The sequence below is a fragment of the Alligator mississippiensis genome, chromosome 6 (assembly GCF_030867095.1).
Source record: "Alligator mississippiensis isolate rAllMis1 chromosome 6, rAllMis1, whole genome shotgun sequence".
Classification (NCBI taxonomy): Eukaryota; Metazoa; Chordata; order Crocodylia; family Alligatoridae; genus Alligator; species Alligator mississippiensis.
In genome coordinates, this window is record NC_081829.1 from 33,700,118 (window position 1) to 33,712,972 (window position 12,855).

Sequence of the window (12,855 nt, forward strand, 5' to 3'; positions counted from 1 at the left end):
TAGCCCTTCTCTGGACTCCCTTGAGCTTTACCATGTCCTTGTTAAGGTGCAGAGCCCAGAACTGGATGCAGTACTCCAGCACCAGCCTCACCAATGCCGAGTAAAGCCGAGTAGAGCAGGAGAATCACTTCTTTGCAATGGTTTTGCTGGAGATGCATCAATTGATGCATGCCAGTGCATTGTTGGCCCTGCTGGCTACAGCATTGCACTGCCGGCTCATGTTCATACTGTGGTCAATTATTACCCCCAGGTCTTAGTCACAAGTGATGGGGGATCTTCAGTCCTGCTGCCTGATGAGAGGCAGCAGTTGCACAAGCACCCATGTTGCAAGTTTTGCCTGTCAGCAGCTAGGGTTTCAGGGCCACAGACCCCGCCCCCTGCACCTATCTCCTTAACAGCTGGCAGGCTTTGTGGCCACAGCAGGGCTTAGCAGCCAGGCTTGCAGTGGTTTCTCCCCACCCTACCCCAAGACAGACACAGTTGCACAAGCACCCATGACACAAGTTTTGCCTGCTTGTGGCCAGAGGTGCATGGCCCCAGAACCCGGAACCCTTGCACCTATCTCGTTGACAGCTGGCAGGCTTCGTAGCCTCAGCAGGGGCTAGCAGACCTGCAGCTTTCACCCTGCTGCGCCTTGACACACAGTGTCTCCCATGTCACAAGTTCTGCTTGTCTGCAGCTTGAGGTGCAGTTTCCCCAAACCCCTGCACCTATCTCCTTGAAACTTGGCAGGCTTCATGGCTTCAGCAGGGGCTAACACACCTGCAGTTTTGACCCCACTGTGGCTTAACACATACACAACACAAGTTTTGCTTTCAGGATTTTGTGGTGCGGTTTCTCCGAACCCCCTATACCTATCTCCTTGAAACTTAGCAGGCTTTGTGGCCTCCACAGGGGAAGGCATGCCTGCAGTTTGGACCCCACTGTGGCTTAACACATACACATGACACAAGTTTTGCTTTCAGGATTTTGGGGTGCAGTTTATCCAAACCCCCTATACCTATCTCCTTGAAACTTGGCAGCCTTTGTTGCTTCAGAAGGGGCTACCATTCCTGCAGTTTTGATCCCACTGTGGCTTAACGCAGACACAACATGAGTTTTGCTCCCAAGATTTTGGGGTGTAGTTCTTGTAAACCCCTGCACCTATCATCTTGAAACTTAGCACACTTCATGCCCTCAGAAGGGGATACCATTCCTGCAAGTTTCATCCAAATCAGGCCAGAAATGATTAAGTTATAGCCTTTTCAACCTTCCCCATTATATCCTATGGGCAAAATGTTGAAACAGGGTTGAAATGACAAAATGTTTTGACAGAACGGAACAGCCGTTTCAACTTGAAACAAAAGTCAAAACAGAACACTGTTCTTTTGAAATGTCGAAACACTGGTCAAAACGGAATGCTTCCGTCTTGCACAGCCCTAGTATGTACGTATGTATAGAACAAGCTTTTGCAGGCTGAAGCTCACTTCATCGGATACTAAGGGAATGGTGAACACAGGTTGTGTTGATGGGAACAACAATGGTTAAGGAAGGGAGCAGTGTTGTGGAGCAATATCAGTGAAATATAGCACTGAAGCTTGGGGTTCAGGTTTGCAGGTCCCTAGGAATGGAGTGGATCAATGTAATACAATAGCTCTTCATGTCAGAACTAGTTTTAATTCATAAGATATAAGAACCAACTTGCCTTAATCAAATCCATAGTGGGCTACTGTCCTGCTTACTCCAGCACTAATCCTTACTAGGACTGTGCAATATTTCAGCAGCCATTTCATTTCGGAGGTGTTTTAGCTCATTTCAGAACCTGAAAAACTGAATCCAAAATGAAACGGAAGGCTCCAAAACATCCCTGAAACTAAACAAAACCATCTGAAACATTCAAAAATGTTTCGGAGTTTCGGAGCCGGGCTTGCGGGGAAACAGAAATTAAGAACAGGGAGGGGGAAGAGGGCAGGAAGGACTGCTCTGATATTGACATCTGTAGCTGGCCAATGTCTGTGATCTGTCCCTGAGGTCCCTCCCAATCCCAGTACTCTGGGGAAGAGACAGCAGCCTGCTGTCATCCCGCGCACAGATCCAGGGGCCCATGCCACCCGGGAAGAGTCCGGCACAGCCCTGCAGCTCTCCTTTTAAAGTGCTGGGAGGCTGGGGCCGGGCGGGGGATGGAGCCAGGCAGGGCAGCCATGGGGCTTCTTCCACAGCTTCCCCCACCAGGGCAGAGTCAGGACAGCTGAAGGAGCCATGGGAGAACTTGCAGCCCCTCAGCTGTGCCTGACTCTCCCTGACTGATCTTAATCTCCAAATCAGTGCTGAAACAGCGTTGAAACTCCAACACAGATTCAGCCAAATTGAAATGGAACAGTGATCCAAAACACTGAAACAAATCACCGTCCTTCAAAACGGCCAAATCAAAATGAAACCAAAATGAAACGTAGGCGTTTCACACAGCTCTGTATTCATTACCCCAAGTAAACCAGCCCAAGTGGCAGTCTTTACTTAGCAGGCTAGTAGAGTAAGGAGTTTCAGGTCACAGCTCGTAAAATTGTGTGCTTGCCCCAAATGTGTGTGGGTTATTAGCAGAAGGGATCAAACATGACCTACTTCAAGAAGACCTATATTGAAAATAATTTAGTATGTTTCAGAGTTTTAAATATTTAAATGGTAAAGAAAATTGGTCTGCTTATATTTTTGCAAATCAAATGAGAAAATTCAGTTCTTTGTTATTCCTGGTGTCTTTATTTGTAACTTTTCAGAGAAATGCCAGAAATCCACTTAGATATTTATGAGACCTCAAAGCTGGAGGTCTAATCACGTGTACCAGAAATGTGGTGTTTGGTATGCATGTGTTTTTAAAATTTCCATCAAGCCTTCAGGGGCTTAGGGGAACTCAGCAACTTATAAGATGAAGCTGTAAATCACAAAAAAATCTGCCGTTTCCAGTAGATATCCCTGAAATAATGAACGTAAGAATAGTAACAACCCAAAGTGTATAAAGTAATACTTAAAATGCAGAGGCATGCAGATATCTTTGCTTTTGTGAAGGGAAACCAGCAAAAATGAATTGGTTTACATGGCTCAAGAAAACGTGATGGTGAAACCAAGATTTTAATGAACAAAGATACTGAAAACCTTCTCTCAGCCTTGAAACCTGATTTCCCCAACCAGGGTCAAACCTGGCTGGCAGGGCAGGGGACTCTGTCAACAATGACATGATTTTAATCTCTTGGTGCTGCTAACATGGCACCTCTGCTAGTATCTCATTAATTAAAATAGTATGCATCATGGCTGAACTTGACAATCATTGCTGTGTTAAAAAATGACTCTATCCTTTTAAGGCTTTGTTGTATATGCTGTCACACAGTGGATCACCACACAACCAGCTGCAGTGTCCTTGCTATATGCTAAGATCCTATTAAATTAATGCTCTCAAGCTTCTCTGCTGACTAATGCAGGCAAACATCACAGGCCAGCCAAGATTTTAACAACTGGGACATTCTTACCTAGGGAATATGCCAATCCTAAAATTGCAACAAAAAGAAAAGAAAGCACAAAAGTAAGCAAGAGGTTAAAAAGAAAACGTCTGACTTTTTCAACAGCTGGGTTCCATTGTGAAAGGGTCATGTGGTGCCAAGCAAAACAGAAAATAGGAAGGCACACAGATTTGTTAGTTTGAAGCAATTGACCACATGGTGTCCAATGGTTTGTGTTCTCATGTTCTCTGGAGTGAAGTCCCATGGGAGCTGAGGCAGGGGTTCCAGCTCCTAGCACTCTATTGTTTATCCTGATGGTTTCCAGATGCTGGAGACAAGGACAGTGAAATCTTTGGGGTGGTGCCAGAGTATGAGACAGACTAAAGAAAACATTTAAAGGATTTGCCTTTTTTTAATTTCTATTTTTAAAGAGACAGTAAAACCACCTTCATTTATAACTCTCTGAAACAAACACATGTATACTCCCTCTGCATTTAAATAGCATTCATGCCTAAATCCAACCAACCAAGTTTAGAAAATGCAAGTTTTTGCCGAGCCTTCTTCAGTCATCTGGCTGTCTGTACCTATTTCAGCACAGTGGAAGTGCAAAATCACTTTGAAAACCTCAGCAAAATACTGCAGCGGGCACAGCACTGCTAGAGTGTAAGTAGTGATGAAAAGGTTGCGAGTTTGAGCTTGCTTTAGTAAAGATTTCAGAAGTTTTCATACTTGCACAATTTTTAATAATATGCCTATTTTCCTTGCACAATTGTCTAAGAAACTTTTTCAAGCCTCTGAACCCCTTAACACTGTGGAAGACTTTGCTAGAAGTCTCATAACCTTTTCTCTCACACAATTTCAGGCATTTTCACCTCTCATCCAGGCAAAGTCAAGTATAAAGCATGAAAATTTAAAATAATTAGTGACTGTTTCATAATCTCCTGAGAGATTAAAGTGAAAGAAGAAAGATGACTTTTGATGACAGCAAGACATTAAGTGTTTAGAGCCCTATGCTCTGTTCCTATTTTGCTACTGATATTATGAATCAATCCTTGAACTTTCTGCTACTTTAATTTCCTCCTCTGTAAAAACGGGAGTTAGTTCCTTTGGGAGGTATAATTGATGTTGGGTAAGAGCTTTGACTGCCCCTAATTGAAGGGCTAACAAGGACAAAATATTTATATTTCAACCAAGCTTTTTCATACATTCAGATTTATAAGCTCTGACAGATTGTACTTACTTCCTCTAAGGGCCCTGCTATACTTCCAAACTAAAACTGGATAGAAACCAGCTATAGAGTTGTTACACATTTTCAAGCACTAACTTTATATCTGGTTGGCTCTTTTTATAGCTGCATAGTTATTTTCATCATGTGATAATTACTTTGTGCACATGGTCAGTCTAAATTTATTGCAGGATTAACTAGTCAATTGCCTAATATATGTAATGTGTAGTAGGGGCCTAATACACATTGTGATCTTAGGCAATTTAAACCTGGTTTATGTGAGTTTAGCTTCCTTTTGTATTTTATAAAATATAAGGTATACTGATGTAAGTCAGGTTTAAATCAATATAAAAGTGTCTGTGGGCATGTCTATACGCTCATTAATGTTCTATAGTTACTGTGCATTAAGTTCAGTACTTGTATAAACAAGTATTACATCAATGCACAGTAACTGGCACTACTGTGCAGCAGTGCTGGCGCATGGCTTTTTAGTGATGTTAACTGAACAGCTGCCTAATACTACTGCACAGTAGCTTATTAACATGGGTTTCTCCCTGCATGCTACTGCACAGTAGAATTAGGCTACTGTGCATTTAGCGTCTCATGTAGATGCACCCTCTATACTGGGGTAGCCAGAGTTCCTCACCCTGGGAGCCACATCCAGTCTTCCACTAAAGCCAGGGGTGGGGGGGGAAGTGGGGATGCTGAGTGACCCAGAGTGGAGGTACCCCCCCCCCCCCCGGCACAACCAAGCTTCTCTGGCTTTCCTCACAGGAAGTGCAGCACAGCTACAGCCCTAGCCCAGGCAGCCCAATGTCTCCCAGAGCCACCTCAGGAAAAAGTGGGTGGGGCTTTGATGGGGAAACCCTGGAGAGCCGCAAGTAAGCCGTGCCAGCAAGCCGCATGTGGCTCGCAAGCTGTGGGTTGGCCACCATGGCTCTATACAGTGTTTTACTAGATTACCTAAAGCAGGTTAACCGACTACTTTTACTTAAACGATGGCATCTTCTATAGGTAAGCAAGCCCTCAGATTTTGACCAAATTTTAGTTAATGTCAAAGGCATTACTTACCAGAATAAGACCTGAGAAAAAAGGAGTGATCAAGCCTTTACATTCTTCTTAAACATAAAACAGACATGATTACTTTCCAGGTTCATGCTAGATCAATCCCTACTGAAAAAGTCTTCCAAATTAAATCAATAACTCAATTATCAAGTGTTCTGGTTTCATAAGAATGACCAGTAGCAGCCTGTCACTATGGATTTGTGTTACAAAGCCAGTTTCGTACAATAACTGTTACAAAAGGTCTCTTCAGATTTAGCAGAAATATAGTCTCACCCTAAAATCACATACATTTTACTAGATTTGCAAATTAAATTTAGACATTTTTAGCTCTCAGGAATGCAAGAGAATGAAATGTTTACCTACTTTAAATGCTCTTCTCCCCATGTGTTCCCATTTGTTATTTTTATTGTATGAGAAGTGTGGTAGATGCTTCTTGAAGAATTTTAATTACAATAATAATGTTTTCCACTTATATGGCTGGCATCTCAAGGATCCTGACAAATATTAATTTATTTTAACCTCAAAACATCTCTAGGAGGTAGGTAAATAGCACTATGTTCATTTTACCGAGGAATACGTGGATGTCTTACAGTTGTCTCATTCAAAGTTGCATAGAAACTTTTAAAGTAGAGCAGGGAACAGAGCCAGGAACAAGATCTCCAGCCCACCTCAGTGATTGCTGGACCACACTATAGCTCTTGAAGTCAAAAACAGCACAGTGCAAATGAAAATGGCCATCCATCCAAAACTGATAGCCATAAGGCTTGAGTATACCCTTGAATATATGGTACTGCGTGCAGATCCCAATCAGAAATCAGGTTGCTATTAGGTGTCCCCTGATAGAGATTTTTGGGGCTGATACTGATGGCCGATTTTTAAGGAGGCATATTGGCTGATACCAATCCAATTTCCGATATGCAGTTCTGAAGAGCTGTGTCCAGATGGTAAGCTTGGCTGGTGCTCATCTGGCAGCTCCCGCCGCTCATCCAGGAGGGCATGGGGATGGGGAGACCTCCCAGACCTGCCCAGCCAAGAAGAGCCCATCCCGCCCTGAGCAGATCCAGGGGCACACACCTCTCCCCTCCCCCCCTGCCTTCCTGGATGAGCATCAGGAGCCACCAGATGAGCACTGAACAAGCTGTGCAGCAGCAGGAGCTGCCCCCCCTAACGAGCCGTGCTTCTGTCCCTAACGAGCCGTGCTTCTGTCCCACGCATGTCCCAGCCCCGGCTGGGTAGCCCCTGCCCCAGCCCCAGCACCAGCCCCAGCCCCAGCCCCAGCCCCACACCCTCCCTCACCATGGGGGCCTTGATCTGCCCCCCCCGACCCCTTCCCATTCCACTACACCAGACTTACCAGCTGCAGGCAGCACTATACACTGCCAGCTCTGCTCCTCACTGCCTAGGTGCTGTGGTGTGGTTGCATGCACACACAGGCATTTATCAGACAAATTATCAGCTGCATCGGGCTGATTTTCAATACGGAAAATTGTCTTTATATCAGTGTCAATCCAATATTGGACTGATGTATCAGTGTACCTCTAGTTCCTATAGACTAGACACTGTTCAAACACAGAATAAAAAGGTGGTCCCTGTTCTTAAAAACTTAAACTCTTACAGTGATTTCAGCTTACAATTGGCTACATTCTATTCACAGCTAATTTCTTTACAAACCCAGAGACGTTTTATTAACTTCTAATGGAATTACTCATGATTTACAGTAATTTTGGCCCTATAAATTCATTTTATATATATTCTTTTATGTAAACTTCAAAAACAAATAATCCAAGAGTGCTGTTAGGATATAGCACAAATCATCATCATCACTACCATCACCATCAGCATCAATTTTATGCATTTGATAAGCAAATGACAGCATTCAGTCATGATTCAAATATATATATATAAATATCCAAGTCAAACAATACATGCTCCCTGCTTTAGTGCTAGGAAATAACAAGGAATCTAATCTCCACTTTCAGCAAAAATCTGGCCAGGATTACTATCTCTGAGTAAGTCTGATACTGCATTCAAGCAGGTTTATCTTAACCAGTTTCAGCCATTGGTTTATAAATTGGTTTATGTGCACTGAACTTCTATTCTGTTACAGGCTTAAACTTGTTTCTGATCACTTAAACCAGTTTATGTATAACTTCTGTCCTTAGGCTAAATGAAGGGATTGCAATCCTGACTTGCTTTCATGTATGCTTTTCCAGATGTCTGGCACGAAGTCCTTTGTATCTACCCTGTCACCATATACCTATGAATGGGGCCTTCCCAGTCAACTCAAAAAGAATGGTCTTGTTGGAACTATTGGCTTTTGCCAGTCTAGGATGAACATTTTAAATTACAATATGATAGAAATTAAAGGCATTACAGAAATTTTAAAATTTCATTTCTCTTTCAACAGCTGCCAAGCTGCCAGTCATATGTAAAAGTTTTGAATTCTTAACCATGCAGTTCTTCCAGGCAGAATTTCTTTACTGTAAAAAGTCACTACTATTTTACTGCTGCTCCAGATTAACATATCATTTTAGGTGTGTTAAAAGATACTTGATGGGTAATTTCTTATCCTATACAGAAAACAACTCTCTGGGAACTTGAAAGTGAGAAGTGTTTCTTTACAAAATACTTTTTTCCCCTTCCTGATGGATGCAATCTTCTGCATCACTCTATTTTGAACATTAATGTTGGCACTCCTATATATGACATGATATTTGATATGATGTTCCTATGTATGATATGATATATGAGATATATCCAAGGAAGAGGGCCTCAGTTTGACCCTGAGCAGAAGGGCAAGGACCTGTAGCCAGGGACCTCTAGGTTTTATTCCCAGAAGGAACACTAGTACACTTCAGTAAAAATTCCCAGCAAATGCATAAAGTTTATCAAGTATGAATAAGGACAGTCCTTATGATGGAGGCACTTACAAGCACTGAATGAGATAAATATCTTCCATATTGGTCAGTGACTTCTATGTATTAGAAATGTGCCTTTTTGCAAGCAGCTGCCTCTTTTCAAGTACATGGGATCCAGCAGATAAGATGGGAGCAATGACATGAAACCTTGCCTTACTGACTCCCAAAATGACAGACGGGGAATGGAAAATGGTATTATTTGTCGTATCTGGGTCACTGGTGACAAAACACAGAAAAAACATACAAAATTATATCCTGGGTTTTGAGAGCTTTTATTCCAAGTTTTGCTTGACCCCTGTTACTCAGGCTTCCTTTAGAAAATGAAATGCTGCTTTTCCTCCTAGGCTTGAGAACAGTTTCTGGGATTTATAGCTAGTAGTGGACCTCAGAGGGCTGTATCATGCACAGTATCACAGGAAGTGAAGTAGACTTGGCTGAGAGTGTAAACTGAGAGGAGGATTTTCAGCAGATTTCTACAATGCATATTTCTACCACCGCACATTGAACTCAGAGGAGTGCTCTCTCTTTTGGCTCAAATTGCTTTTACACAGTATGATACATATCCCAAGACTGCACATTGTGGTTAAGATGTCATCAGTTAAAATGTTAGCAATTTTAACCTGGTTACACTGCTCTACAATATTGCATTAAGTCAGTATCTATTTTCTATCCTGATCTGAACCTGATTGGCACAAAATAAATTTCATGCCCATTAACCAACTTAATTTGCACAAAATGTAGAGATCTTTGAGTTCTGCTGAAAGTCTTAGAACTATTTATTTTTGCAAATATTAGTAGTTTCATAACAGCCAGAGAGCAAGGGCTTGATCTTGAACTCTTTGTATTCTTCACAGTTCTCATCATTTTAGTTGTGGCCTCTAATTTGCACTTTCCAGAGCATGCTCTTATCTGTCTTGTATGTGCAAACAGGGTTATTACTGTGTGTGAATTACGCAACTAGGCATCCAACTATGTGCAGAAAGAAATCAGGGTACAGAAGACGATGAGAGCTTTGCTGCTGAATTCAATGGAAACATATTTCATTTTTTTGGAGTGTGCAAACGGAGGCAGAAGCAAAATATTCAGGCTGACAATTAGGGACTGATTTGCACAGTACTAAAAATATAGCCCTGAAGATCCAAAAGCTCCAAGTTTACTTCCAATGGAGGGTTTGGGAACTAATTTATGTTACAATACCATCAATAATAGTATTTTCATTTATTATTGCTGTACTTTTATGACGGTTGAACAAATGTCATATCCATTTATAAATATTTTGAGTGTCTAACAAAACATTTGAATAATTCAATGTAATGGCCAACACTTTCAGAAGTGATTAGTGATTTATGTACCTAAAATTTGAAGTAATCAATTTCAGAGAGTTTAAAAGGAACTGATTTTTGCAAAACACTGGGCATTTTCCCTCTGAAAATCAGGAGGCTGTTAAAGGTGTAGCAAACTGAACACTAAAAAATGTAAACCTCAAAACAGGAATCACTAATCACATGAAAATGTTGGTTGTTTACCTATGCTTAATCTTTTGCATGTTTGGTACTGTAGTATTTTTTTCTTTTACAGTAAATATAATTTTTATCCCTTTCTATGCTAATAATCCAGGTTTTTCCTAATGAAATATCAGACATTTTAAAGTATAAACTATTACTGCAGCAGGGCAGGTTTCTTTGATTGCAGGAGTCGAGCCCAAAGCTTCTCACTTACGTGCATCTCAGTGGTAGCATCTACATGAGATGCTGACTGTGCAGTAGCCTGATAATACTGCTCAGTAGCATCATGTGGCAAAAACCATGACACGATGATACTGCATAGTATTAGGCTACTATGCAGTAGCATCACAAAAAAGGCATTTGCTGGCACTGCTGAGCAGTAACTAGGGTTACTGTGCATTTATTTAGTACATGTTTATACAAGTGCTAAATAAATGTGCAGTAACCACTGTATAGTACTGTCTCATGTAGGAGCCACAATGTGCTGCTTCCCACATAAACCTGTTATGACCAGTTTGGGACACAACATATACATTCTGGTGGCATCAAGAAAGCTGAAGTCACTGATGGTGGAACAGGATCTGGAAAGCCAGGGGATCTGGCTCTAATTTCCAAGTGTGCCATCTTTGCCACTTTGGCCAGCTGCTTAGTCTTTCTGTACTTCATTTATTCACTCATTAACTGGAGATAATAATCAATTTTGACTTCAGAAAGAGAACTACTTCAGTTGTTCTTTTTACATTGCATGGCGACAGGGGGTATACGGTTTACACTAAAGAAAAAGCAGTGGGTCAAACCCTGTTCCTGTAAGAGCAGAATTCCAATGGAAATGATTAAGGACCACATAATCTAGTTTAGAATCTAATGTATCTGTCTGTAAATTTCTCCTGGGAAGCAAAATGGGTTACATGCAAAAAGTCTTTCCAGTTGCACTTGGATACATGTGGTCATGGGTACTTAATGTAACCTGGAACAAAGTTGCATGAATGTATCTAATACAAGTAGTTTAGTCATTGTAAAATGGGCCCTAACCCAATAGAGTGCTTACATGCTTACCTTTAAACATATGAGAAATGTAAAAATGATTAGGATGAGCTTAAATGCTTTGCTAGATCAGGGCCGTCACTCTGTGAAGGAAGATTTTTTTTTTAAGGAACCTGAACTAAATCTGGTTTACTTTTTACAGACAAAAAAATAAAACATTCTTAATCTAAACTCTGTCTTACTCCTGCCTGTGTGTAGAGAAGTTTTCTGTATGTTACTTTTCCTAAAATTCATTCTATTTTTGATCAGACAAGAGAAAAGAAGAACTGAATGGGCTTCTGTTTCTATTATTTAAGATGGTTCTCATCTTGCTGTACAAGAATGCGAGAGCAAAAGAGACAGCTGCACCAAAAAGCCTACTAGCCCTGAAATTTCCTATCACATTCTTTCCTGTTCAGTGTATAGAGAGTTAGGCGCTTCCAAGACAAATGTGCATCTATGTTTTCAGTGAAGATGACAACACAGCTGCCAAGTTTGTAAGATGCCACAGGGAGTCCATGGCTATTTGAGACAAACTGTGAAAGGATCTTAACAGTGAATAATCCTGGCTTTATATTTTATGCTGGGCTTTCCCTCAGAGTAGTGATAGGCAAACACTATAAGGTTTAAAATCTGGTGTCTGAGACAAATGTGACAGCTTGGCTGAAATGTATCCAGTTACTTCACTGTCTTCAGTCTGTGACATAGGGATAGATCTCATAAAAACTGATTTTTTCCTATACTACTTCTAAGTCTATGCAGATGAGCCAGAAACACTGCTGATATCATATGGTTGTCCTTCCTCAACTGAGATGTGACTGGCTAGGCAGACAGCAGCTAAACAGTTGTGTGCAGTAAAGATACCTTTCTGCTGATTTGACTTGGGATGCAATTAAAACCAGAGATCTAACAGTGAGTGGGATGAACAACCATCCAGGACTCTGTAGCATTACTGAAGTGATGCAGACAAGGTTCCTTGGGTGAATTTGATATCTTTTATTAGACCAACCCAAATGGTTGGAGAATAGTTATTAAGCAAGCTTTCGGGTTCAAAAACCCTTCGTCAGGCTAAGGACGCTGCAGCAGTTGCTGCGTGCTCTTCCTGGATGGAATGAAAAGTAAACAAGCCAGGGGCTGGGCTGGGCTGGGCTGGGGAGTCAGTTGCCAGGCAGATTATAATGTATCAAAAATCCAATGTCTATGTTTAGTCCCTGATCTCTAGTATCCAGCAGGTTGATGAAATGGAGCTCATAGGCTCGTCTCTGGGATGTGTTGTGTAAATTTCCCTTGAAGTGATGCAGACATTCCTGACAGTCGTGGAAATTTGGGGATGGATAATACATGTAGTTATACAGTGAGCGACCTTGCTTTTGCTCTGTTAGAGAGCTGCCAAGCATCCCATTTTAATCTGCACCCTGCTCAGTACAGCATATGCCCCCCATGCCAACTGTGGGGCTTGCAGCCTGATGTTGCCACACCTCCTTGACAGGAAATTCACATTCAGTGCTGCTACTTTTCATCACCTGAGTTATGTTCAGCCATACAATCTGTTTCTTCTTTAGTTTTTTCTCTCTTTACACATCTCCAGATCTCAGGTAATAGCAAAAACAAAGAGCATATCTCAGTGCAGCAGTCTTCCACTTAGGATGTTG

The 12,855-nt window shown here is 41.6% G+C and overlaps 1 protein-coding gene across 1 annotated transcript in view; it reads right to left on the minus strand.

Moving 5' to 3' along the window:
* Window positions 1-12,855, minus strand: part of ZCCHC24 (zinc finger CCHC-type containing 24) — a 196,313-nt gene that overhangs the window by 85,233 nt on the left and 98,225 nt on the right. The window lies entirely within an intron of this gene.